Genomic DNA, 23,002 nt, shown 5'->3' with positions numbered 1-23,002 from the left:
CAGCGATACGCAGCAAAAACCGGATTTGCTGAACTCTACTTCCAAATGTGAACAATAGATATCAGATAATAAACTCTATGAACATAAATACACAAAATGTCTGTGCTTAAATCGCCTGTTATGCATCAGTTACAAACAGTCCTACATGATTGTTTATTAGGCAAAATGTGTTACGATTACACTTCTTTCTTGGAATTTAGGCTTTAAAGTAAAAATGCACTCGGTACAGTGTTCATAGTAATACAAGGATGAGCCATAATTCGATTAATGCAGCAGTTCAACAATTCCCACCACTGCAGCCAAAGAACGGGATTATTTAGAATCGAGATCATCAACCTGAGACCCACTGTATGTTTATTGAATTTGGACAACCAAATTTACTTGTACAATATTTAGAGTTAAGGAAAGGTGTACACTAGTGCAAGCGTCTGTTGTGTACGTTTACACTTCCACACAATCCAGAAAGTTTCTCCCAATGGGAACATCTGCACTCCTAATCCTTCAGCCATCTCCACCCGCTTTCCCTTTATGTGGAGAGATTCGAGAACTGCTAGGAGGAGATACTGAAAGCACCTGCCACAGAAGTGAAAGCAAATGGGAAGCTGAAAGACATGGGTGCCATGCCTGATGACACCTTACACCCTTGTGATCCCCTCTTCAACTCCTTTTCAATTGGTCTAACTGACTGGCGAGCACTTATTGATTTGATGTAAGAGCTTGTGAGCAGGTTGCATAAAGCAGGTTGGGGTACATAAGAAGCCATGATGATATGTACTTATTTGTACGCTATCAGACCACCTGAGGCCCCATTCTGTTTACATATTGAAGAATTCCAAAGCAAAATAGACAGAGTGGGAGAACCAAAACCGATTCAGCAAAAGATTTTTGGTGTGGCATGACCAAACTGTGCAATAAATAAATTGAGCTTTTATATATCAGGCTTCCTGCCGGAGACCAACATTTAAGCGCGGGACCAGGTTTTGAATGTGGGCTTCTCTGCAACTGTTTTGCTTCTAGGACAATTGTGTTGCCTCTGAACTATCCTCCTGGCCACAACGTCTGCATTCAACGTGTACAGCTCACAGAACCGAGCATGGGGTAGCCTCAATAATCACTGACTTTACCATAACGCTAACTGTATAAGCATAAATCTCTGGCAGGGGAGGAAGTCCTTGTACGAAGTAGCATTGTGTAATGCAGGATCCCACCACCCACCATGCAAAATAAGCACTGGATGCTACCCCTCTAGAATTTCTCGGTTGGGCTTTCTCGGTGTGAAGCCTGTGGCAGGTTGGAACTACATGGTAGTAGCAAGTGACATGCATGATGGGCAGACATATGCTGCTTTCATGATGCTGCAACCAACCAGGGATTCTAGCAGTTATGTTAGCATATGCAAAGACTGATCATATTTACTAGTAAGTGTGTGCATTCTCCAGTAGTCTAGCAGACAAGAGATTGCCAGTATTTGTATTTTTATTTTGTTTATTTATATAGCGCGCCGGGCCTATGGGCATCTGGGCGCATATTATAGGAAGCAAAGTTACGATTACATACATGGGATAGAAGACTCTACCAGCTTACAGTAAGCATGCAGGTAGGGCTCCGGTATGACACAAATATATACAATATAGAATAGCATACGGCAAGTACAAGCATGAAGGATATGCAAACAATTCCTCTGGCCAGTGGAGCATAAGAGTATAGGAAGTTCAACCAAGAAAATATGCACAAGAAGATAAGTTATCTACATACAAGAGATAGCTGCAAAGAGGAATACATGTGTTATATATGCGTGGACTATACGGCAAGGTGCTCAAGTGTTTGACAAAGTGGTGGTAGCCAGAGTGTGACGTCAGATGACTCATGTTTTGTGCTGAGAGCCACATTATTCTTGAAGGCTTGGAAGGAAGGCTCGGTTCTAATGGCATTAGGAAGTGTGTTCCATAGCTTAGAGGCAAGGACCGGGAAGCTAGAGCCGCCAGCTGTTTGTAGTTTAAACCTAGGGAGGTGTAAACTATGGGCTTGGGCCGCTCTCATGGGCCGGGTGGAAGTGTGTGGTCTACGTCGGTTGGCTATGTAGATAGGTGCCTGGCTGGTAAGGAACTTGTGAGTCAAGGCATGTGTTTTCAAGGAAATTATATGCTTAACAGGAATCCAATGTAGATCACGCCTGTGGTTAGAGATATGGTGATTTCTAGGTATGTTTAATGCTGCTCTGATGGCATTATTCTGAATGACCTGCAGTTTGTTAAGATTAGGTTGACTAGTCCCTAAATAAATGGCACTACAATAGTCTATCTTGGACATGACAAGCATTCTAGCCAAGGTAATGCAATTGGGAGTAGTCAAAAATGGTAAACTTATATATACATGGTAAACTTATGATATACATGTAAACTTATCGCATGCAGCGATAAGTTTACATGTATATGCAGACGCTGAACTGGCAGCGTTATTTTGTCTGCACAGTGATAGTGTATAATCGAGGTAGATTCATAAAGTTTTGGTGTCCTTAGAGATTTTGATGACATTGGCATCAATGATGAAAGACTTGAAGGAAGGGTCATGTTATTTGAGACGTTGGTGTGAACCCAAAATAAGTAGTTCCGTCTTGTCATCATTGAGGCAAACCTCATGTTGCGCCATCCATCCCTGAATAACCAAGTAGACATCCTTCAGGGCTTTAGTGTCCACTGCATAATCACCAGTGATAGGGATGAGTATCTGGGTGTCATCGGCATAGTTACTGTACGAGACACCCAGATAGTCTAGAGCATAAAACAAAGGTTTGGTAAACACATTGTAAAGAGTTGGTGACACACATGACCCTTGTGGTAAACACAGTTACTAGGAGCAGGCCTGATCTGTTACTTAAGAAGGATCTGATCCAGGCGGTGGCAGTGTCAGAAAAGTGGGCGGCTGATGTGAGGTGCTGGCAAAGGATGAGGTGATTAATCAGATCAAAGGCCGCTGAAAGATATAGTAATAGTAGCAATCTGTGTTTTTAGGTTGATAAGGGCGGTTTCCCGTCCCATGCCTGGTCCGGAAACCAGATTGCCTTAAACCAAGAAGATTTTTGGTTTCCAGATAGTCCTGGATCTGGAGGTAAGCGGCACGGTCCAATATTTTGAGCATGAATGGGACAGTAGTAATGTGCCTATAGTTAGTAGGTAAACTAGGATCAAGGGAGTGTTTTTTTAAGCAGAGGGATGACCCAGGCGTCCTTAAGGTTGTCCGGTACTATGTCTGTTTTGAAGGAAGAATTTATAAAGGCAGTAATGAATGGGGCTAGCTCGTGGGAGGCCTCCTTGATGATGGGGGCTGGGCACAAATCGCCTTACAGTTAGAAGGTTTGATTTTGTTAATGATACATTCAACTTCCGCGATAGCGAGTGGGGAGAAGATGAAAGGTTTGTGCCCTATTAGTAACACTCCTCGTCTATAGCCTTCGCTCTCCCTTCTCAGCATCAAGTTTATTTTGAGATGTTTTCTAAGATTGTCTCAAAGAGCAGTTTTAGACTACAACACTTTGGAAGGCAATTCTGTCTTTTCAAGCTGTTTTTTTAGTTCCTCAAGAAAAGTCACTAAACCAAACATCATTTTTCTATTTAAACGATCAAACAAGATCTGCCACCATTCCGCCGCACTAAGTAGCGGCTGTTTCCAAATAGCGGGGCCAAGAGTCCAAGTTCTTAATGTTCGTAAGCTTGGGCAAAACAAGGTTAGGTGTTTTAGAGTCTCCTTGCATGCTTTGCAGAAACGGCAGGTCGCGCCTGTATTGTTTTGTTTGCATTGGTTCAAACGTTCTTTAGTATTCAGTAAGCGGAGTCTAAACTGCATGTATATAGATCTCGCTTTTTAATCAGGAAATTGCAGTAAATAGGGTTGTAGCTTCCCTAAAGCTCTTGCCTCGCCCGGTACTTCGGTCAATAGTCTACAGTGCCTCCTTTGTTCACATGTACTGTGCCAGTCCGAGTTCCACAGTTTCCTTTTTGCTAGATCTGGATTTTCTAGCAACATTGATAGTTTGATGTCATGCTCTTCTAGGACCGTCAAACAGTGCATGTTCCACATTGACAAGGCGTTGTGCTTGTTGCCCTTGCTTGAGTTCTGTAGAATTTCAAACTGCAGTGCAGGATTCGATAACTTCATTTTTCTGAATAAGCATAGCAGGTTCCAGCTTATTCTGGCATGCATTGAGGTTAGCCCCAATTCGTAACAAATACATGCCGAGGCGGTTCCTCTTGGTAGATGTAAAACTTTCACCCATAAAATGTTTTCTAAGGTGTTGTCGACATTTTGATTTCGCCACTTCAGCCCAAGGTGCATCATTTAGGTTCGATCTTATTCTCATGCCCAAGTATTTGGCATTACGTGTGGTATTTAACCTAGTTTTTCAAGGAACCACACTGGTTTCTTCTGTTGGTTCCTCACGGTCCGCAGATTTTGAAGGGTCAAAATATCACATTTTTGTTTGTTAATGAGTAGACCGTTCTTACACACGTATACTTCAAGGGCGTCAAGTTTGCTTTGTAGCCCTATTGGTGTCATGTCTAGAAGTATCAAGTCGTCGGCGTAAACGAGCCAACTAACGTGTGTACCATTGACCTTGGGTGGAAAAGAGCAAAGCTTGTCAAACACTTCACCGATGTTCGATAGAAACAAGTTGAAAATAATAGCAGCCAACGGGCAGCCCTGTTTCACACCTTTGAATGTGTGTATAGGAGTTGATAGAGTCCCGTTCCGATCAAGCCGAATCTTGATGTTGGTGTGGAGTTCTTTGATAGCTTCCAAGAGACTTTCAGGGCACTTCCATGTGTGTAGTTGTTTTTCCAAAGGGTTTCCCGATAAACACTATCAAAAGCGTGAGAAAAGTCCACTAGTGCCAAATATATTTTTGTATTAGTTCGTAGAGCCTTCATCTTGAATAGGTTCATTAGTAAAAGGTTGAGACTGTGTCATGATGCCTACCCCCGGGCATCCGGACCAAGCCAATCAGCCCCGGGAGCAGGCATCCAGATATTTATTAAAACCCCAGCAGCCCCGGCTAGGGACTGTCGGGGTTCAGTCCTGGCGCCTTAGGCACCAGGCTCATAATAGAAATCAGTCCTGGCGCCATAGGCGCCAGGCTCATAGACATTACTTACCTCAGGCAGACCATGCTGCAAATGAATCCAAGCCAACGTGAGGCCTGGATGGGACTATTTTACTGCAGGTACTATTTTTTACTCGGGTGTGGTTCTAGGGGACTTCTTACCTGGAACTACTTTGGAGGCTATTTAAACCACGCCCGAACAGCAGCACATGCTTCGCGTTATTCTGCATCCAGCAGCCTAACGCTCACCGTGCCTGCAGTCAGCATCCAGTCTCCAGCCACGCCCGTCTCGAATCCAGAGCTCCTAGCAAAAGCGGAAAGAAGAAGGAAAGGTTAGAACACCGACATTATTTCAATCCTTACCTGATTCCGGATCCATCACGTCTTCGAACTTGAAAAGGACATTATTTCTGCACGCGTCGCATCGCCAGCTGCAGCGCCGCGCCATACTCACCAGTCCTCACAGCATTTTTCGATCCGGCGCTGCCTCCATCATTTTCTTCGCCGAACTCCAGCACCTGGGGGAAAACAAAAGAAACAACAAGGTGAGCCAAGAGAGCCGACAAATACAATCTCTTACCACCATAGGCTTACCTGATTTACCACCGGAGGCATTACCCTTTAATACGCCTAATCTTCATATGCCGCACCTATAAAGGGAGAGAAAACAACAAGTTAAACTCATGCAACTTTTACCGGACAGTGTTGGATAATACAGACTCTTACCTGAACGCCATCAGCTGCCTCCAGGCAATATTCTTTTGAACCAGCTGCAATTCAACAAGGGAATGGAACAAGAGTGAACATTGAACATATTGAACTCTTTGAACTTTATAAACCCCGGAGTCAATATTCCTCCGGAACTCTTCCAGCACCTTCAAACCAGTGAAGTAACTGGTATCTACGCGCCCCTGCATGCCATGCAGGATGGAGAGCTCATCATTTAAAAACATAAGGTGAGGTTACTAAAAGGGAATATCGGAGGTGACAAGAGGGGAGAACGAGAACAGTGGGAGGGGGCCATCACTAAAATCCAGGGGTGGCTAAATCCCTTTCTCCACTTGCAGGAGAATACTTCTAGGGATCTAGCAGACGAGATTAGGCGGGCCAGTCCAGACAGTCATCTCGGCACTAAGCATCACGTTGGTGGAGACCGCAGCTGTCCGGGTCCGATCGATGCCCCTGTGGGAACCAGGTGAGCGTAACAGACTGCAACCCACACCCTTCACAAACCCAGATTGTCTCGTATCTACGTGATTGTGTTCCATTGACCACTTTAGCAACTTCTGTTGTAATTGAGTCGCGTAAATCTTTCCTAGTACGTCGAGAAGGGCAATAGGCCTATGATCTTTCGGATTTGACGTATCGCCCTTCTTGAAGATCGGAACAACAACAGCACTTTTCCATGATGTAGCATGGAGGAGCCTGAGAAACTTGGAAAGACAAACCGCAGCGTTTTCCAACACAATAACGTTGTATTTATGTTTGCAGTCGCTTCAAAAGCGACCGCAAACATAAATACAACGTTTTTAAAGCTGCGGTTTTATTTCTAAGTTTTCCGGGCTCCTCCAGCCCGGAAAACTTAGAGAAAAAAAACGCAGCTAGTGCTTATTTTTTGTAAAAAAAAATAAATAGCACTTACCAGGATTCAGCTGCAGCTTTCCTGCTCTGGTCTCCGGTCCCCGTCCTCCGCCTAGAGCACTAATGAAGGGAAAGCCACCCAGCGGTAGCCTTTGTTTACTACAGCTGGCTGGCTTTTCCTTCATTAGTGCCGCAAAAGCAAAAGCCAGCACAGGAGGGCCTCCATTTCACAAAATGGCTGCGCCCATGTGCTTGCTTTTGCGAATTTTGAGCTTGAATAGCTCAAACTTTTACATAGGAAGTTTTAAAACGGAGAATGCTAGTATTTTTTTTTTTGTTGCCTATCTATTTTTTAAATACAAATTTTTACTAGACCATCCCTTTAATGAACCATATACATAAAACACATCAGTATAAAAACGAAAAACAAATTCTTTTTTCACAACATATATAAAAGAGCTTTGATCTACTTAAATGAACAAATTACAAAGATAAAAGCAATTCCATAGTTCTATCTGGACACAAATGACTCAATTACTATCCAATTTCAGTGCTATCTGTATTGCGATTTTTGCCCGAGCACAATAACTACGGCCAACGTGAATCATAATCCAGAAGACCTATTATTGGAGCAAATCGTCCAAAGTGAGTTGTTCCTAGACTAGTTAAAGCTGGGCAATATGAAAGAAGATGATCAAGTGATTCTTCTGAATTTTGATTCAAACAGAATCTACAGTATTTCAAATGGATAGGTATCAATTTGCGTCTCGCTTGTACTTGTCTGGTAGACCAAAGATCAAAACGCACTCTTAAAAAACTGATCGAAACTGTACTTTTGATTTTGAAAGATAAGATTACATAATCTTAGCACTCCTTGGCCAAATTCTGAAATCACAATTCTGTCTGTACTTTAAACATTGTGCTCAAGTAGAAATCCAATCGCAACGATGAATCAATTCCTTTGCTTTATCAGGATTTGTGATCAACATTACAATAGATACACTTGAGTCTACAAGAATACTTTGTTCAACCACATTGATGCAAATTTAAGTAACGAAGTAAACATGTAAGTTGAAATCATTTTTAACATATTATTAGACTGGGTTGAGATTAGACATTTGCGGAACAATGCACAGAGGCGCCAATAATATTGTTAAGTATTTCAATCAGGCGATACACCCTGGTCTCGCCCTAGTATGCAGCGCGCAGCTGAAATGCTTATTTTATTATGTCTATAGGTTCAATATTCTGAGTGATATACCACTCATATCACACCCCTTCTCAAAATACCCCCAGGTCACAATGGACCAGGAATCAGGCTGGTTGGTAAAGGTAATATTTATTTATTTAAAATTCAAATTAAATATATACTTTTGAATAGGTAGCAGCAATCACCAATGTGGTGACAATTACAGATAATAAGGTATGTAAGGCAGTTAAATTCACTTTTAGCAACACAGAAAATAAAACATCAGAGAAAAGAACACTTTAGGCTCGTTTGGAAGGATAGCACCTAAATTAGGTTTTCCCCCTGCAATATTCCTCAACCCCCAAATAAGCAATTCTAAACAGATATAAGGAAGCAGCAGGTATTCAGGAATAAAGAAAAGTGTAAACAGAATTTAAATACCACCTTCCCTCCCCAACAAAGAGAGAAAAACGGGTTGGAAATCTTACACTCTTAAAATGATATTCGAAAATGACTTCGCAAAACAATGAAAAGTGTGCAAAAATCCTTAAATCACTACAAATTTCTATGGGAACAACATTGAAAAGATGCTAACAATCGTAAGCGACAGTTGAGCAAAAGTAAACACTTTGAATCTGAATGGAAGGTTGGAAATTATTTAAAATGAAATTCACACGTGGAAAACTTTGCAGAAATGCGGATTCTTGCCTAAAATTAACCAAACGATTTTTAAGAGAAACGGGTGAAATATACTAATTTGGAGTGCGGACATTAGTTTGGGATGTAGCTATAGGTCTTAGGTATACTCCAGAGTTGAAATGAAGTCACTAGCTATTAAAATGAATGAGTTATGCAATGTTGAATGAGACACGTTTTTAGAAAATAAAGGCGCAAAAAAGAAAGCAGAAATCAATTTTTACAAGGATAGTTTTATTCTACACTAGGGCATTCAGGGTAGGTTACCAGATTGAAACAGTAAGCTCTAGAGTTGATCCGCGGAACCACCACCAGCACCTCTGTGTCCGCCCTGGCGGACTTAGTCAGATTACCCGAGGGAGGATTTAAGGGTTTGGGATTTCACAAGACAAACTTATTTAAAGAAGCTAGCACTAGCGCAAAGAATAAAAGGCAAAGTTTCAAGAATGGTTCTGACAATGTTACAAGTTCTTAAGGTAAGGATAGGATGGTTAGAGATTGGGATGGAACAAGGAAAGGTATGCTATGATTTTCTATACTTCCTATTAATACTTACTGTCCACTTTTATTTAGGGTTTTGGACGGTCAAGGGTTCTGGTCATCACACAGATCATGTCTAACCAAGGGAAGCAGGGCACATCTGGCAGATAGGGTCAGCTGGGCGATTCTGGTCACCAGACTGGCACCTCGGATTACGCACTGCACTGGAATGCACTTGTTACTGGAGATGGGAGATCAGTGGGACGGCGAGTTTTCAGCAGGCATGCATTTAGTAGTAGCAAGCCAGCTGGATCAAGATGGTTCCCTTGGGTTTTGGGATTGTTTCAGAATTTTGAGGCCTAGCTGAAAAGGAGTTCAGAAATGCTGAGGCCTTAGCTTTGTAAAGAAAATGAGGAATCAGGAACAAGGATGGAGAATTCAGGAACAGGGCGCCACGCAGAAAATCAGGATGAAGTCAGGAATCAGTTTGTGTCAGTGTGCTGTCAGGTTCCCCTATTTATCATGCCAAATGACGTCACTAAATTATATGGCAGGGGCAGTCTTACTGTCCACACCCCTACTGCTAGGATTGGGCAAAAGCACAGTTTCCGCCTGGCTTTTCGCTGATTGGATCACAGAAAATGATGTCATGTTTTATGGTGTTACTTTTACAATGTCTGGAAACCTCCCATAGCCGTTGGGACCAAAATCTAACTTTTCCACAAATACATATTTATGTAGTTATGACTTCTAAGAAAATCAGATGCACATGTTACATATCTTGTGGGTCACATTTCAATCCAAATCCCAAGTCTGGGAGACCTGGCTTTGGGGGAGAAAATAGAAACTGTGTCCATCTGAATGGGAAGAGTCAATTACCGATTGATGCTGGTGGAGGGTTTTCAGGTTGGTGATCGTCTCTCTGGTGGCAGGAGAGTCAGGTGTGTAAAAATAGGTGTTGAAATCCCTGGACTGAGGATGGTCATTCCTGGGCGTGAAGGCATCATGAAGCCACAGACAACAGATTCTGAATTCAAAATAAACACTTTTATTAACTTAAATGTCAGGGTAGAAAAGGCCTAACTTGCCCTATGCTAAGGTGGGATTTCCCTACCTAAATAAAATAAAAGTCTGAGTCAGAGTTCAACTGAAGAATATGTCTGTGGCCAAAACCTATAATTGCCCTCACAGCTTATTCTATACAATGTGTATAGATGTCAGCAACCAAAGGAAACAGTGGCTAACATAAAGTTCTGAGCCTCTTCCAGCTCAAAGCTTCCTTTCAGCTCCCTTCCCCAAGTATAAAGTAGTTCCAAAAGAAAAGTCTCAAAATTACCTCTCTTGATTTCAGGATGAAACAGTTTTAACCAATACTCGAGGTTCCCTTCCCCAAGTACCAATAAACGCAGTTCCAAGCACAAAAGAACCTTGAGAGTCTGGTCCCAAGTCTATGAATGATTAAAGTCTCGGGTCTCCCTTCCCCAAGACTTAATTTCAGCAACAAAAATATTGTTTGTCTCTATAAAGTTCTTGGTCACTCTTGTGCCTCCATTGTATGTGGTTGCTTTTACATATAGAAATTGTAGATGTGTTGGAATAAACTTCAAAGTCTTAATAAATTCTGCTTTAAATGTAATATGTATTTTCACGTCATTCAACTTTGAAAGCAGCATACATTGGCTTCAGTTGGATTTAAAGTTTCATGTAGAACTCAGCATCTAATTCTTTTTTCTCAAAAGTAAAGTTCTGTTTCACTTTTGAATTTAATATGTAACAGTAAGGTTTTTACTCCGTTTGACATTCAATAGATGTTGGTTGTATTTGTAGAGGAGCAGGTGGACAAGTTATCCCTAGCCCACTCACATGTTATCCCTAGCCCGCCCACTCACCTCAGTCATACTGGAACAGTAATTGATGAGCCCTATGTGGGACATCAGGCATCATCCAAATAATGTATTGAGTGTATGAAAGACAATATGCACTCATGCAAATGTACTGAATGTACCCTCGCACTTAAAGTGTTCAAGGATGTCAGCACACACCATTGGACGTCATAGAGCTATAAGTGAAATCGGACAAGAGCAGAGTGACATCATAGAGGAAAGATACTGAGACTTACTGAAATGATATGCAAATACTCCAAGAATAAGGATTTAACTGAAGTAACAAGAGAAACATGCAATCGAATATGAAGAAATCGTATAAGCATAGAAGATAAAGTAACCTGCTGGTTAATAAATGTATAAACAAAGAAACGCAAGGTAGATGAGACATATAGAAGCTTGATGTAGAGGACAAAATTAGATGGATAGAGCGGCCATGATAGAAGGATGGACGTCAGTCTCGTATTAAAACCAGTCATGCTACCTCAGAGACAGACCAGGGCTGCAGAGTCAGGAAGCGCTGGAAAAAAACCTTTGTATGAGAAATAAAGAGGAGCCTATTGGGCTAGGATCAAGGATGCTACTTCAAGGAATAATTGCAAGGCACAAGGGGAGTCAAAAGGATAAGACATGTACGTAAGACATATTTCCCTTAGATTAAACGAAGGGGCAAACATCTGCGAGAGCCAAATATTAGACAATTAAAGATGCAGAAAACCCAAGTAAGATGGAGTGAGCAAGTCTCTCGAGGCCAAGAAGGGTAATGACACCCAATTCAATTGAATTAAATAGCAGTAAATAGAAGGTCGATATGGACACTTTTGTGTTTCCTCACACGTGATTCAGAAGTTGAAAACAAGGGCTATTCATTAAGCTGAAACAAAGATAACAGTGTGCCTACACTCACTTGAATGTCCCAAAGCAGAGAGCAGGCTTCAAGATCAACTACAAAGGATAAACTTTGGTTTGGGGCCTGACTGATGAGAGACAATGGACTAACTGCAAAACTGCGGAGTAGTCAGACGTTGCTTGCAGCACCAGAGTTTCATTTTGCTTACGTGCTGCTAACAAGCCAAAATTCCAGGTTGGGAAAGCATGCTAACAAATCAGAGGGTCTATGTAGCAACATGCTATACAATGTTGCAAAGACCGACCCGCTTCCATTTTTCCACTATAATCACTATTATACGTATTTAAAGGTAGTTTGAGGCGTGCCCACCAGATAAGGGGCAGCCAATGAAGTTATTAACCATTATTTATACTATAGGTACATATGTTCCCTTAATCAATCCCTCTCTTTGATAGGTTTTAGTTTATCATGTAGGACGACATCATAGATGACACAAATTGAGGTATAAAGCCTTTGTATAATCACATGTGGGTGATGTTTATAATAAAGTAGTACTTATTTGAGTCTGAGATCATTATTGGTAATTCCATCCAGCACCTGAGATGCTTCAAGGTGCTAGAGCACAGTTTTCATTTAGTTTGGATTTCAAAAGACACGGATTCCACCGAAAACATACTATCCACGAAAGGTCGCACATTCAGAGACTTTCGATAATATGTTTCCTCCCAAACGCGACCACTCTGATACAAAGTATTCCTCGAACAACCAAATGCTTGCGCACCGAATTTCTCAACGGCTAGAAACTCACTGGTCGCGTGCAAAGGTTTCACAGCAGCATGGATTGTACGGCCTTCTGCTCCTCACTTCACTCATGCCCCTCAGCCACCCATGTCGACGACCCAACACAAGGAAACAAGCACCTTGAACACATAAAATGGACAGCCTCTCCACATTGCTCCCTTAACGTTTGGTTGTCTCCACGGAGTCCCAGCTCCCACGCCACACTTGCATCGGTCTTCCTGCTACTGCTCCCGTCATTCCTTCATGCACAAATTTCCCCACCATCTCTCATGCTGCTGGGCTGGTCTCCTTTTTTACAATAAACAACCCCTTGAGAGGCTGCAGGTGTGGATGTCCAATCAGCCCTGCCTGGCGACAATCAACAGGAAATGCCAAACCTTAACAGCTCTTAGCAGGCATCTTCCTTGTCCCAGTACCAGAGTGGTAAAAGAGTGTGGTTGTCATTATTCTTAGCTGCCTCTTCTTCGTCCCAGTATTGTCAAATGGGGAGAAAAGAGGGGCACTGGTTTTTAACAGCCCATGAATATGTGGAATGGTTTGGGTTGGTCAATACTAGTGAAAGGGAGATACCATGTCTCACCCAAGGACACCCCACTTCCAATCCCCAAGGAACCTCCACCCATGTGATCCTCTCTCACTTCTCCACCCCCAGGGTCAGGATCCAAGAGCGATGGCCTTTCCCTGGCCACCTACGCAGAGGATCTAAGGGGTTTAAGACTGAGAATGTCCTCGGGTTTCTCACACATACTAATGTAATGCCTTGCTACATATCCAAAATAAAGGGGTTGTAGACCCGTTGGAAGGAGTGGGACACGACTGGAGTGAGAAGAGTTTGATATTCTGAGGCTGTATTTGAATGCAGGGCGTGAGGGTAGTGAAGTCATTCTAAAAAATGTCTATTCCTTCAGCTCCTTGGTCGGGTCGATTTTTCAGAGATTTATTTTTTTCATTATTTCGGTACTTGCTTTCTTTCAAACTTTTGCCCCTTTGACATATACAAACAATATAATAATCAATACATTTATCATATATTTAGATTGGATTCAGTTAAAAAGGTTTTGAAAAAAACCTCTTGCAAGTTATTTTGTTAGCCTGTAGGAATCGCTTTATGGTTGGCAGGATCAGAACCATCAGCCAGCCACATTTCACACTTTGATACACACCATATTCCCTATAAATCCAGATTCTTGCTATCTTTTTACCAGAACATGTTCTCCTTACCACTATCAGAAGTAGAAAATCTAAAAAGATCATTATCATTTGCTTTCTATTTGCGGTCTATGCCCATGGATGAACGATGTGCAGGCTTACGCGTTCCTGGTTCCAGAATGCCTTGCATTCGAGCCACAAAAGTCTTAAGTTTCCATGGTGGGGTCAAGGTGCCAATCAAAACCAAGTGGAAGAGTTGTCCACATACATAGGAATGTTAAATGCATGAGCTGCACTTTTAAATTTAGATTGTAAATGAGGCTTACGCATCCAGGAAAAGGAAGGTGGTGGTGGTGGAGACTAGGAATGATCAGGAAGACACAAGACAAATGTTGCGATTCAGTTTTTTTCATGCAATGGGAACTGCTCTGATAAATTAACTTATTACGTTGCGGAACTATAAATGCCACATACACAAATTTGAAAGGTGCTGTGTTAAATCTCTGGAATATTTACAGAAATTGAATAACTAATGCATTGTTTTTATTAATTTCCTCAATGGCTCCAAATGCTCTCTTTATACAAATTATATTTTAAAGAATGCTAATGTTTCTAGGCCACCATAAATCTTATGTAACAACTAGAACTTCGGTTTCAAGTAGGTATTTGGTCGATCTCCAGCTGCAAAAAACGGTATTCAGCTTCTGTCAAATACTTTGTGTTCTCATTTAAATAAAATTTGATAACTCGGAGGCAAATACGGAGTCTATATTGCGGATGAAAATGGAATTAAACATTGTCTGACAGCCTCCCGAAGTTTCTATCAGACTAAGGTACAAATGTTTGTGAACTGGAGAGGGATGAGGTTGAGTGAGAAGTATGTTTTCTCATATGCAAAATGTCTGTAGAAAAACGTGAAGGTAGTGGGCAACGTTTGCAGTCTGCATGGCACAGCCCAGCACTCAAAAGGTTGCGTACTGACGCACAATGTGCAGTATGTGCGGCTTTACAGCATGAAAATGTAGGTGGAGGCGAATAAGGTTGGCCTCCACGAGCTGGATTCTGCAAAGTTATTCTTTTGTTTCTCGCATTCAGACCCTGATCCAGTGGAAAACAGTTGGCTGAGGTAATCTGTTATATGTCAGGCAGATTGATATTCCCCCACCTTAAGCCCTCTCAGAGAAACTTTATGTTTAAAAACCTCTTCAGTTTTTCTGTGGTCCTCTCTGTCAAAGGGAGTGTAGAAACAGGTGTGCAGACTTATATGGGATAAAGTCAAAGAGTATGCTCTGTTGGTGAAATTGGTTGGCGAAGAGGATGTTTGGAAATTGGAAAACTTTTCAAAAGGCAGTCTGCCACTTCTAGGTCAATAGGGCTATAGACGAGTCAGTTAATTGCCTGGTAGTGCAAAATGCGATTGACATCTCCCAATCCATACCAACTTCTTGGGAGAGCTTCCTTATTAGCAAATATCTCAAAAAACATTTCAGTTAAAGAAAGACCCAACAAGACAGGTGTTGGAGATGACAGCACTTGTCTGTGTGGACAGAGAGATAGAGGAGACATCGAAAATGTCAGAGAGCCTTAGATCCTTTAGCTTGTTGGTAAGGAGGTGAGGTAAGTGGACGTTTTTGAGAGTTGGCGGTATTGAGCAACTGCTCAACAGGGAAGTGCCTTTTTAGAAACAGTAGGGTGTGGGCAAATTCAGTCACATGCCAGGCTTTCCTACATGTGAATGCTTCTGCTTCAATCCTATCTACCTATATGGTAGAGTCCTCTCCCTTGTTTGGTCTTGGGGTGGAGGCGGGGGTGGAAAAAGTCAGAGAAAGGACTCCACTCACCTCACATGTACCCTCCAATTCTGTCCAGCATGAGTGGAGAGAAACAATGTATACATTTCTACCTGGGAAACGACTGAAACTGACACTACTCCTACACTACCTTGAAACGAACAAGACATTCCATAGCATGCGGGAGTCGTAATGGCAGGTACAAATTTCAATAACCATTTTATCCTTTGAAATCTATAACTTTCAAGTACAGCCATTTAAAATATTTATCAGGGTCAGTGCACAAGGTTTATGTGGTATAGATGGGTCTTTTGTTTCCTGTCAGGTCGGGCTACCTTATAAGTACTGTGCCACTTAGAGACAAGTTTGCTTTCCCAAGTAGGTAAGTGGACCAATACTTTTTGTCCAACGGAAAACAACCTTAAATTTACTTTTTTGTCATAAGTGTACTTTTGTTCTGCTTGGGCTTTTTCCATTTGAGTACACACTAGATATTGCACAAGTCTCATATGCTCTCGCAATCGAGTAGCAGTTTGCGAAAGGGGTATGGGTGCTTCTTCTCTTTCTTTCCAGGGTTCCCGGAGCATATCTAGGATGTCTCGAGGTTCTCTACCACAGAGTAGTTCAAAAGGTTAGAATCCAGTGGATGCCAGAGGGGGTTTTCACACTGCAAATAGTGCCCAGGGAATCATATGGTGCCAGCCCTTCCCATCCTTGTCTACCAATTTCCTCAGGATTATTTTAAGAGTTGTATTGAATCTTTCTACCAATCCGTCCGTTTGGGGGTGGCAGACGCAAGTTCTTAAGGTAATAATATGGAGTAGCTTCTTGACTTCACCCATGAGCTTGCTCATGAAATTGGATCCTTCAGCTCTCAGGATTTCCTTAGGAAAACCAACTCTAGAGAAGTATGGTAATAGGTGTTTTAAAATATGCTGGGTGGTGGTGTTAAGCATAGGGATTGCCTTGAGGTATCTGGTTGCATAGTCGACAATCACAAGGACATATTTGTTACCCAGCCTAGAGTTTTCCAAAGGTCCAATGAGATCCATCCCAATCCTGGGGAAAGGGACTTCTACTTTGGTAAAGGATTCAGAGGGGCAGACAAGGGAATATGATTACTGGTTTTCTGGCATATTTCACATGTTTGAATAAAGTTTTTTATTTCAACATGGATACCTGGCCAGTAAAGCTTCCCACTGATATGTGCCTGGGTCTTAGATTGTCCTAAGTGTCCCACTGTCAGATGTGAGTGTGCAATCTCTAGTATGATTTTTCAGTGGGTTTTGGGGATTACTAACCAAATTTGACTTAGGCCTTCAGTGGATGTTTCCTTTCAATACAGCAATCCTTGCTTTAAGAAAAAAAATCTTTTTAAAAAAAGGAATGCCTTCTCTAGTCCCTCCCCTTTGGGAATTGCTTGTATGAAAGCCACAGTGAGGGATGGGTCATTTCCCTGGGAGAAGGCTAGTTTGGGAAAGATGGTAAGTTCTTCTTTCCTTTTCTCTTCAGTGGTAGATGGTTCATCAGCTTCCCCCCCAAAAAGCTTATTGATTCTTTTGTGGCAATAGAGGGGTCTGAGGCTCTATGACTAAGCTTCTGGAACTGTAGGGTTCCCCAATTTGTTAAGATTGAGTCACATCCCACTTCTGACACCACATTCCAGAAAGGCATGGTATCAACAGGACGACGGACACAAGTGACCACAGTTGAAGGGTGTTTATTGAACTTCAAAAAGGGTTTGAAAAATGCCTATTTAATCAGATGGGAGCAAGCTACGACCATCAAATAATAATAACAAAGTCCTTGTAGTGTCTTGTCAAAATAAAAGGGGCCTATACTAATAAACCTATTGCCAATCCCTACCTCTAAATACAAATAGTGTGGGTATACAATATTACAAAAAAAGGAAGAAGTGTTCACAAAATAATATGTCAGGATGTTCAGGCCATTGGCCTCCCTGCCCCACGTTTTCAGCACGGGCCAAAGAGGTTCAGTCAAGCTTAGCAGTGTCTCTGGCTTCTCTAGCACAAGGATACAGTTCAAGCATTACCATCGGGGCCTTCCGTGCTGAAGTCTCTTTGCATTTCAAAGACTCTTCTTTCAGAGGGCCTGATGCAAGAGACACAATATGTTCTTTTCCTTAACTTTCGGATTATACCAAGTACTCAACTTCTTAGGAGATTCGTCCTTCACCTCGGATCCCCTCCTCAGGCAGGCTCAGAGCCTTTCAACACAATGTTCGTACTTTATTTATGCATTTGATTGCTCGTAAAGTATTGTTTCTCGGGTGACTCACGGTTCATGTCCGATTTCCCCCTCAGTCGGCTCAGATCTCAGATCCCCCTCGGTCAGGCTCAGATTCCTTTTAACACAATGTTCATAACTTTGCAAACTTGCTTTAACCAAAAGTGTTTATAGCTGATCTCCCTCAGCTGGGCTCGGACCAACTTACTACATGATTTCATCAACTTTGAAAGACTTGCAAATGTGCACAGGGTTTTTGCTTGACTCGTTGCAGGACCACTTCGATTTCACAATTCTTTGTCACATTTTCCACCTTTCAGCTGTATATCTAACAGAGGCTTTCGAATGAGCACTCACGTGGCGCTGGACCACACTGTCTACGGTATCGTATCTTGGCTTCAAAGTTCAATCACCCATCTGCTGGTTTAATTGTGCTCGCGTCACTTGCCACATACGCTTCATACACTGTTCTCTTCAGTTTTCACTATACACTGTTGCTGCTTGCAACCTTGGCTTCAACACACACCTATCTGGTATCAGTCTCCCCAACTCACCTGCTCAGCAGACTTCACTGGCGCTGCTTTGTTGTAGGAGCCAAGGACAGTACCACAGCGGCAAATGATTCTCCCTGCCTTGAGTATCGATGCAGGAGAGCCCTGGGTACCTCTGACACGCAATGCAGGATTCCTCAGCCTCAATTCCCGGTCTTACTTTTGTTATTCTCAAAGGTTCAGGAAAGTAATGGTATTTTGTTGAAAAGTTCAAGGGCACTTCCCTCCTTACAATCCTCTTCGGTTTTGCCGTCTTTCACCTTGTATTAAACTGCCATCTTGGAATTGCTGCTTCCTCGTGTGCTTTGCCTTGCTCAGCGTGTGCTTTCATACTCCGCCTTTTATCCATGTGGGGAAGTGTGATGGAAGTCACCTGTGTGTAATGATCAGTAATTGCCTGGCCCTGCCTAATCATTGTATTGGGACACGTCAGATATATGGCTCGGGTGTTAGTATCTTTTCTCTCACAGTGAGCTGTCCATGAGAAAGTGTTCATGTTGGGAAAAGGTGGGTGGCGGCTTGAATTCTTAAGTATCATACCTCGTAGGATAGAGTAAAGGTGTTACAGGGAAGGGGCTACAACGCCTCGCCATCTGGTGTCCCACTTCCATTCCCAGAGGACCCCTCGCACAGGTGATCCTCCCGCACTGGTCCTCCCCCAGCAACTAGATCCAAAAGCAATGGCCGTGTCCTGGCCACCTGGATGATAGATCCTCAGGGACTTGCCGGTCAGACACCTTCTCACATCACCTACCCCATCCCTGCTTTGTCATCTACCATGCCCATTCCCCACTTTGTCCTTATGTTCTCAGTGCACGCTTCCTCCCCACACTTGTGCTCTCTTACGAGTCGCTCTATTTCCCACTTTCTCTGTTCCCTTCTCACTAAAACTTGCTTTTCCTTCTCGACTTCCTCCCTTCGCCTCTCTATCTCTTGAAGCGCCCTCCTCCTCATCTCTCGCTGCTCCCGCTCTCCTCTTCTATTTGCGTGTCTCTTCAGGCTCTCTCGCACGCGCCTCTCCTCTTCTTCCTTCTACCTTCTGTCCACTTCTTCCATTATCTCCGCCCAGTCTCGCGCTTCGTTGCTCACCTTATGACCCTCTATTTCTTTAGTCACTCATGCTGATTCTCCTGTTGTCTTTCCACCCAATTTCAGAAGTATCTGCCCACCTACCCATTCATTCGATGCTATGCCCTCTAGCCCCTCCTTGGTGCTAGTCTGGGTCTCACTGCATGCTCCCTTTCCAGCATCTGTCTGACCCCTTTCTGTCCTCCTTGGTATACGGTGGCGGTTGAAATGTTGGATTTGTGTACACCTCTGCTGCCTTTAGCTCCCGTACAGGGTACGACCCCTGTGTTTCTGCTGCAGCCCCTTCTTTCTTGTTCTCAGGAGAAGGTGGGGGAGGGGGCGCCGAGGACGCTAACGCCGGTGTCTCCTGCTGGCTCATCACCCACTCATGCCTCGCTACTTCCTCCTTGTCGTCCTGGTACATTTTCCAGAGCTCAAATATCACTATACGATTGGCCAACTTCTTCTCCTTATAGGTATCTTGTATGTGTGTCTGTAATAGTTGCTGCACATTTTTGGAGAAACTTCTGCATTGTGGCCATGGCTTAGTCAATTTAATTCTCTGTGTTTATCGTCCATTCTGCACTATTTTTACTAATCTTGTACTTATATCGCGGAAGGGCCTTACATAGGTGGTGTAGGGCAGTATCACATGATACATTGCTTTTATACTTACTTGACCTCAAGTCGAGGCTTTCAACACTCTATTATTACACAAGCACAATGAATATTTTCAGCTCAAATTTATGAACATTACAAATACCAGTTCTTAACAATCCTCTCTGGTTCCAAAACAACCTGTCAGGCATGCTCCGCGCACCGCCCTTCTGCAACTCTCCGCCTCCTCCGGCACACCCACCAATCTCGTGCATGTGCCTTCCGCGCACCACTATCCAACAGCCTCCTCTGTCCAATTTAAGTTTTTCAACACCAACTTCTATAACTCCTAGTGCTCTCTAAGTCTTATGCACAGACCTGATGGGTGACGTCACAACTTCACTACACAAGGGAGTGCTAGAGATTGCTTACAATGCTAATGTCCCATTACACAAACAGTTACACAACCCCAACATGAACCCACAGCTATCTTCCTGTCTCCGAACAGGGCATAGCAATATTTCCTGTGTTCAATCTGTACCTACAGCGACACCTTGCAGATAAAACACCTCCTCGAGACTTAACCAGATGAACACCTTGCGCAATCTAGGCCAGCTGCCTTTGCTCATGACCCGAGCTAAAACGCCCAATTCACAGGGAATCCATTATTCACATAACTTCTGTCATCCGTGCCCTTAAGACTATTGTGTCTAGGTTATTCGCCAGAACCTTTTCCCTCAAGACCAAATGTGCCCTAACCACAGAAATTACATCTACCTCTGCTGCTTTCACTACTATGCTTCGCAATACTCGACACAACTAGACAATACTCAACAATACTCATTACCACCACGCACCCACTGTTACTTTCCCATTCCCCTTAGTTGCCGTGTGGCTGAGTCACTGCTTACACTCCGTGATCCACTGACGCTGTTCGGCTACCAGCTCCCCCAAAGTTGCCATGCCACCCTTCTGGTCTTCTGGACTTCTCACGGGCCGCGGGCAGAATATTTCCAAGCTGGCTCCTGACGGCATTTGTACGGGGGTGCACACCCTGTCGGACTCTATTTCCGTGAGGTGACCCGCAGCCCTCCAGGTGCTGTGGCGGAAGAGGCGGCCTATGCCAGACGGGCGTAATAAACCATCCTCTGCTACCAACTTGTAGGTGTGGTATGGTATGCCAGAGGTCTGGGGGTTACTGCGAGCTTAACTGTTCAGCTCCCAGGGCCCAACAACCCTTGCGCCAGAACAAAGGAAGGACTCAGCCAAGGGCAAGATAGAACTGTCGTTTAATACAAAAACCAACAGGGATAATACAGGACATTCAAAATTCTCCACACTCGCCGCTCCCAAGCCCGTTCCAAACCTTTTTGTTGCAAAGCAACGTCACAACATGGACCCTTCCCCGAAAAACATATCCCACTTTCGGGTTAGGTGATCAGAGTGATATCCCATACAGATTGCCCCTATGGATCTTAGTTAACTGGCCCTCTCATATTAGGTGGCTGGCCTGCCCCTCCCCCAAGAAACTATCTATTACATTGTTGCAGGGTCACAGGATTACCATTGGCTCTTGCCCTCTGCCATTCACCCCTGGATTTCTGTCCCCTGATTGGCTGGAACTGGTTTCCCCAGGCCTGAACCCAGCTCTGTTCTCAGCTCTCTGTGCACTTCTTCAAGGTGATGAGAATGACTGTGTTTCTACTGTATCTGTTAGCAGTACCACTTTTGCCTGTGATGGTGCTCTCCACGTTGCAACGCTGTTGACAAGTTCATATGTCAGTTCATGTATGTGTTGCTGAGAACTGTTCATCTTCCCGACGCTAGTGAGTAACCATTGTCTTGCTCGGCCGCATCATGTGGTTGAGGAGCACAAAATCGAACTCTTCTGGTCTGCAATTCATGAGGATTTATTCTGTTCTTCTGCAGATGGCCCCTTGACGTTTTAGATTTGGAATGCGTTGCTTGTCTCTGACCTTGGCTATAAGCCCTAGCCTTCCTGTTCTGTGCAGCCTGGTTCTGCTTTCCCTCGTCTCTCGTCCTGTGGCCTTATGTGATCCTCGTTAAACTTATACTATGATTTGTACACATCACTATCGTCCTATGTTTCCTATAGGTTAGTCGTATTTGGTCCTTCCAGGCTCCCTATTTGATTCTGTAGTTCCATAAGGTTAGTTGCCATAAGACTGCAAGCTTGCTCTGCATCTCTGAGTTGCCTTGCGCTCAGCATTTCTTCACTTAGTTAATCAGAAAAATAAAAGCTTTTGACAGTATGTATATGTATCTGTCCTCTATCTACAGAACTGTGTAAGCATGTTCTTTGGGTATTCACGTGAGCGTTTGTGTAACATTGTGCATGGTTACGAGTGTACTTCGTGAATAACGTGACTAAGTCGTGGTATCACCAATGACATCAGCACAGTGGTTTCTCTGTATTAGTCAACGTCATACATCGAGGCATTTGGGTCCATGACCAATGTTGAAGCACCTGTATCCATAAAGACATTGACTGTAAATGGTTTGAATGACTGTCTGGGAGAATATCTTTTTGCATACGTATCAGTCACTGGTCCTCCTGGGAGCTGTCCGAATAGAGAGTGACTTTGTGCATTTTTGACTCTTTGGGCCGTCATATTCATAGTGGCATTCTAGGGACCCTCTCTTCACAGTAAAAACCTGTTCAGAAGCTTTTAATGAACAAAGTGAAAGTTCATGAGAAATACTTTTGAATCAAACAGAAGAGCAAGTGTGAAAGGTAGGTTGATGAACTTGAATGGACATTGAGAAAGCAGAGTGTGAAAAGGAGTTACACCACAGAGTGACACAGTGAATTGGATACAAGTTGTGGCAAAGCCAGGAGGCTCATTATGCAAGCTACAATGAATGACAAGGAAAACCAACAGCATCACAAAGTGCTAAGGGTTATCGGTTGCGTGACCTGTAATGGGTGGACCCTGTGGTCCGACAACTGCACCTAGACGGCGTAGTCCCGACTGTAGAAAGAATCCAGGAAGCCACGAAA

The 23,002-nt window shown here is 43.2% G+C and overlaps 1 protein-coding gene across 4 annotated transcripts in view; it reads right to left on the bottom strand.

The window, feature by feature from the left end:
- The window catches only part of WDR7 (WD repeat domain 7), a 2,460,073-nt gene that overhangs the window by 436,158 nt on the left and 2,000,913 nt on the right, over positions 1–23,002 (bottom strand). The gene's annotated exons all lie outside the window — the stretch shown is intronic.

Source organism: Ambystoma mexicanum, chromosome 6p (assembly GCF_040938575.1).
Source record: "Ambystoma mexicanum isolate Mex_15411 chromosome 6p, UKY_AmexF1_1, whole genome shotgun sequence".
NCBI classification, from domain to species: Eukaryota; Metazoa; Chordata; class Amphibia; order Caudata; family Ambystomatidae; genus Ambystoma; species Ambystoma mexicanum.
This window is presented reverse-complemented; position numbering and strand designations above follow the sequence as displayed.